The sequence below is a fragment of the Camelus ferus genome, chromosome 7, assembly GCF_009834535.1.
Source record: "Camelus ferus isolate YT-003-E chromosome 7, BCGSAC_Cfer_1.0, whole genome shotgun sequence".
Taxonomy (NCBI): Eukaryota; Metazoa; Chordata; class Mammalia; order Artiodactyla; family Camelidae; genus Camelus; species Camelus ferus.
In genome coordinates, this window is record NC_045702.1 from 159,092 (window position 1) to 165,698 (window position 6,607).

At 32.8% G+C, this 6,607-nt stretch overlaps 1 pseudogene; it reads left to right on the forward strand.

The window, feature by feature from the left end:
• The first annotated feature begins 5,765 nt into the window (after positions 1 to 5,765).
• LOC116665081 overlaps positions 5,766 to 6,607 on the forward strand; it is a 100,536-nt pseudogene continuing 99,694 nt past the window's right edge.

Consider the following 6,607-nt stretch of genomic DNA (forward strand, 5'->3'; position numbering starts at 1 on the left):
AAAATTCTGCCATTTGGAACAATGTGATTGGACCCAGAGGAGGTTGCAAATAAAAAAATAAGTAATACAGAGAAAAACACCCTACATTATCACTTACATGAGGAAACTAAAGATATAAGAGAAATAATCATAAAAAGAAAAACAGAAACAGACTCACATATATATGTGTAGTGTTCCAAATAGTGTTTTCCTGTAGGGACAGGGAAGAAGGATGGAGAAGACAGATATATGCAAGTTACTAGTTCTAAATTAGAGAAGCAACAGGGCTATATTTACAGCACAAAGAAATATTTTAATAATTTAAATAATTTTAAAGAGATTATAGGCATGTATTATAGGAAAATGTGCTTGTATGTGGGAAAAACATTGAAGAAAAGAACCCAGAAAAAAACTGAAAACATTCTGTAGTACTATAAAATTAAAGGAGGTGATTTGTTCACTTTCTTTACTGTTCTTATAATGCCCTTAATACAATTTAAGCTTTTAAATGAAAAAGTATATACTTTTTAAAAAGTGACATAAGTTTAAACTATTTTTGTCTCTCCCCTTAAATCTACAGTCAGTAAAACATTCACATCTCAACAAAAATAACTACAACACAAAACAATACTGCAGAATGCATGTGTACAGCTGAAGTGTGGTGGACTAAAACACATAAGGGAGGCTGAATTGAGGGAAGAGCAGAGTTGATGCCTGCAACTAAGGCCCACTGACTAGGGTATCTGAGCCCACATGTTCAGAGGACCGAGTAGAAACAGGATCTCAGTGGTTCACTCAGCTTCAGCCTCCAACTGCACCAGTACTCATGGTCACAGGTAACTAGGAGGGAGCCACAATGGAGACAGAAATTCCATCCTTCAGACACTAAGACATTCATAACACTCACCCTACTCCCAATTCACAGTGTTGGAGACAGGGTACCTTGCAACATTGGACATGGCAATGGCACTTGCCTGATTCCAACTACCCACCTGTCTTTACACCTTTCCTCAATGTGTACAGTGAGTCTCAAGGGATATCAGATCAAAGGAAGGGTTCCCCATCACAGTGACAACAGTGGCATTAACTACCAGAGAAGTCTAAGAAGTGACAATAAAAGCACATCTTTTATCCAGACAGTAGCGATGGGAAATTTTTATTTTGAAATAATATCAGAGGTAGCTCAGGTAATTAAAACAAAAAATTGTGCAATATTGAGAAATACCAGAAAACTAAAGCAAGGACTCCAAACCCCAATCTGTTATTTAGTGTCATCAGAGCAATAATTTAAAAGATCATGATGAATCACAGTAACATAGGGCACACACACACACAGATACACAGGCACACGGACACACCCACACACACACACACAATTACAACCCTCAGGCAAACAAACTTAAACTGATTGAATATAGCCATATGACTAATAGAGAGTTCAAAATAAGTGTCATACAGAAACTCAATACATAAAACAAAACTCAGAAAGCAGTTTAGTGAACTCAGGAATAAATTAAATGATGATAAGGCATACATTACCAAAGAGACTGAAACCATAAAATAACCAAACATTATTGGAAGACCAGAAGAACTTAATAAATGAAATGACAAATGCAACAGAAAGCATTTTAATTAGACTGTCTTTGTGGAAGAGAGATTAGCAAACTCACCAATACAAAACTAGAAATGATAGGAGAGGGCAGAGATACAACATATTAAAAAGGAGGAAATTCTATAATAGCCATCAGACTTTTTCAGGAAGTGCACATTAGAGTGAAATCTTTGTGGGAGAAGAAAGGTAGAAGGCAGCTGATGGTTTATTTAAGAAGTAATAGTCGATAACTTCCCTTATCTGGCTAAGGAGCTGATACACAAGTCCGTGAGCCAAAAAAACACAAATAACCTTTAGGCAAAGAGACCTCCTTCAAGATACATCATATGCAAATTGGCAAGTCAATGACAGAGTAAAATTTTAAAGGCAGCCAAAAAAGTTATGATAACCTACAAAGGAACCCCCATTAGGCAACCTGCAGGTTTCTTAGCAGAAAACATAGGCCAAGGGTAAATAAAATGACATTTTCAAACTACTGACATATGAAATCTCTCACCCAAGAATACTCTACCTTGCACAGTTATCACTTAGATACAAAGTGAAAATAAAGACTTTACCAGACAAACAAACCTGAATGAGATGAAAAACAAAACTGAGACACCTTACAAGAGATGTAGAAAAGAGCTCTTCTAAGAAAAATAAAATGGCAAAAATATGCAAAACATTGACCAAAATGCTAAGTAGAGACCACGAAAAAGCTGCAACTGTTTATTTGGTTATGTTTAAAATGCTACTACGCTATATGTATGAAAGAGGGAAAAATAGGAAATCAGGGGCAATAAATATATATATATCAATCTGATAATGACCTCACAACAGCAAAATTAATAATTTGAGGCAGTAATCAGAAAAGGTAAAGAGTAAAAATAAAACAACATTAAAGGAATTTGCTATGAGAGGAAAAAGGACTAAATTATACATGAGATGTTTTATTTTAATTGAAGTACAGTAGATGTATTATATTGTGTAGTTTCAGATGTACAGCATGGTGATTCCAACCACTTTGTAGATTATATTGCATTATAAAGTATTACAATTTCTTACAATAATTGTAACATACAATTATTATAATTTATTGTGTATAATTCCCTGATCAACAAGTTTACAGATTACAGTTGTTGCTTATCTCATTTATGTATACTACTTTGTATCTCTTAATGTCCTGCCATTAAATTGTCTTTCCCTTCCCCTTTAGTAAACATAAATTTTTTCCCATATGTTTTAGTCTGCCTCATTCTTGTCTATGTAATCTCTGTATCTCTCAAACTCTCTATCTTTCTATCTCTCTATCTCTCTATGTATCTATCTACCTATCTATCTATCTATCTATCTATCTATCTATCTATCTATCTATCTATCTATCTATCTATGTATCTATCTGTCCATCTATTTATCTGTCACCTCTTGGTTGATAGCTATGGATTGATGTACACAGATATTTGTTATTCTTTAAATTCCACACATAAATTATTTTATATACATTTGTCTTTGTCTAAGTTACTTCTCTAAGCATTATATTTACTAGGTGCGTTCGTGATTTTGAAATAGCAATGTTTTATACTTTTTCATGGCTGAGCAATATTCCATTGCATATTTATAGAAACATCATATCTTCTTAAGTCCATAGTCTGTTGTGGACTATTTGATTGCTTCCCTCTCTTGCATATTATAAACAGCGTTGTTGTGAACATTGGCTCTTCTCAATTTAGGAATTTTCCCGAGATTTTTCTGGGTCATATGTTTGTTCCATTTTTAGTTTTAATCTCAATACTTTTCCCATAGAAGGTGTACCAATTTACATTCCTACCAAAAATATTCAAGAGCTTTGTTTCCTCCACATCCTCTCCAACACTTACTATTTGTAGACCTTTTTATAATTGCCATTTGACCAGTGTGAAGTGATACCTCATTGTGGTTTTGAAATGCAGTTACCTAAATTTAGTAATGTTGAGCATTTTTATCACTTGCCTGTTAATCAACTATAAGTTTTCTTTGGAAAAATATTAATTAGGGTACTCTGCCCTTTCCTTGATTGGGTTTTTGTTTTTCACATTGAATGTGTAGCCTAAATCCATGTTATGTTTATTAACCTACATCTATTAACCCCTGGTCACTTGAATTGTTTGCAAATATATACTCCAACTACACAGGCAATGTTTTCATTTCATTGATAGTGTTTTTAGCTGTGCAGTAGTTTTCAAGTTTGTTTAGGTCCCACTTGCTTTTATTTGTTTTTATTTCTTTTGTCTTAGGAGACTGATACAAGAAAATATTCCTATGATATATATCCAATTGAGTATCACCTATATTCCTTTCTAGCCGTTTTATAGTATAAGGTCTTACATTTATGCCCTTAATATACATGGAGTTTATTTTTGTATATGATGTAAGGGAATGCTTTAATTTCACTGTTTTACATGTAGATGTCCAGGTATCCCAACACCATACATTGAAGAGACTGTCTTTTCTCCATTGTGTACTCTTAACTCTTTTTTCCTAGATTCATTGATCATAGGTTTGTGGAATTATTTCTAGGCTCTCTGTTTTTTCTTGATTATACCTCTGTTTCAAAGACATGCTCTTATTATTACTGTAGGTTTGTAGCATAGTAAGGTATCTGGGAGGGTTATATCTCCAGATTTTTTGTTTTATCACAAGATCATTTTTGCAATTTTTAATGGTTTCATACAAAACTTAGAATTATTTTTTTCTAGTTCTGTGGAAAATACTACATCTTTGTAATAGGAATTGCATTAATCTGCAAGTTTCTTTGTGTATTACGGCCATGTTAAAAATATTAACTCTTTCAATCCAAGAACACAAGACATCTTTCCATTTCTGTGAATGATTTTTAAATTCTTTGTCAATATTTTATAATTTTCATTGTGTAGAACTTTCACATATGTGGTACTTTTGTTCCAAGATATATGGGGGGATGGGATCGTAAATAGTATTGCTTTCAACATCCATTTTATGGTATCTCATGATTAATGTGTAGAAATGCAAGAGGCTTCTTTACATTTATCTTGAACCGTGCTCCCTTGCTGAAATTATTTATAGTTCATAATATTCTGTGTTGAGCCCTTAGGACTCTCTATGTAGATTGTTATATCATCAGTACTGGTGACAATATTGCGTCTTTCTTTCCATTTTGCTTTTCTTTTACTTCTTTTTCTTTTCCTTTCTTCTATTACTATTAAACAGAAGTGGTGACAGTAGGAATACTTGTCATGTTCCCGAATTTACCCAGAAGGCTTTCAGCTTTTCCCACTGACTATTATAGATTGCTATAAATGGCCTTTAGTATGTTGAGTGATTTTCCTATTGTACTCACTTTCATGAGAGCTCTGATCATGAATGGATGTAGAATATTGACAAAAGTTTTTCTGTGTGTATTGACATGGTCCTGTGAATTTTGTCCTCCCTTTATTAGATATATATCATGCTGATTGATTTGTGTATGTTGAACCATCCTTGTGACTTTGGAAGGAATCCAACAGCTCATCATGTATTATCCTTTCTATGTATTGCTGGATTAATTTGTTGATGTTTTATTGGGGAGCTTTGAATGTATATTCATCAAGGATATTGGCTTTTCATTTTCATTTTTTTTTTTTTTGTAGTGTCTTTGACTGGATTTGTTATCAGGGTAATGGTGGTATCATAGAATATCTTTGGGAATTTTCCTTCCTCCTTCATTTTTTGTAATAGTTGGGGTAAATAGTTTTTAATGAAGGCATCCAGGCATTTTGTTCAAGGGGTCTTTTTAAAATTATAGATTTTATTTAACTTATACTGATTGCTGTTTTCAAGTTTTCAGGTTTCTCTTTATTCAGTGTTGGCAAGCTGTATGTTTCTAGAAATTTGTCCATTTCTTTTAGGTCGTCCTATGGTTGTCATGTAACTGCTCATATGGCTTTCATAATTTTTTTTGTATTTCTGTAATATCAGATGTTATTTCTACTCTTTAAATTCTTATTTTGTTTGGGTCCACACTCTGTATTTCTTGATAAGCCTGCTAAATGCTTATCAATTTTTTAGTAATTTTAAGAAAATATATCTTGATTATAGGATTTTTATTTATTTTTTTTTTTTATTTTTTATTTTCAAACTATCATTAATGATTTCTCATTCTACTGCCTTTGGGTTTTGTTTGTTCTTATTTCTAGTTATTATGGTGGTAAGCTTAGTCCTTTGTGTGAGGTTTTTCTTGTTTCTTGTAGAAGGCCTGAATTGTTCTAAACTTCCTCTTAGATTTGTCTTGCTGCATCCCAAAGAAATTATGAAGCTGTTTTCATTGTACTTTGTCCCCAGATATCATTTTATTACCTCTTTGATTTCATCATTGACCATTTTTTATTTTTTTTAAAAGATGTGTTTTAATCTCATGTTTGTGCTTTTCCTGTTCTTCTTTCTAGAGTTGATGCATAATTTCATACTTTCGTGTATGGAATAATGCTTGCTGTCATCTTTATTTGCTTAAAGTTTCTTAGGCTATTTTGATGACATAATATGTGGTTAATTCCTTAGATAACATCATGTGCACCCTTGAAAAATTTATGTGTTCTGCTTTTCTGATGCAGTGTCCAATAGCTCAGTTAGGTTGAAATGATCTAATATGCTATTAAGAACTCTGTTTCCTTACAGATATTCTTTCTGGATGATCTGTCCATCACAATATGAGGTGTTATACTCTTCTACTATTATTGTTTCATAATGAATTAATTCCCTACTGTCTACTAATATTTGTGTTTATATTTAGGATCATGGTGTTCGGTCATATATAAGTTAATGAGTGTAATACCCTATTTTATAATGATCCTTTTTCTTTATATAATCTCATATTAAACTTCATTGTGGCCCTTGTTTTTAAAACATATTTTGTATGATTTTGCATTGCAATCTGCACTTTCTTGTCATTTCCATGAAATATATTTTCCACCTATTTCCAGGTGTGTATATCTTCCACCATAAAGTGAGTCATTTTTGGGGTGGTCAAGATGGTGAGTAGGAGGA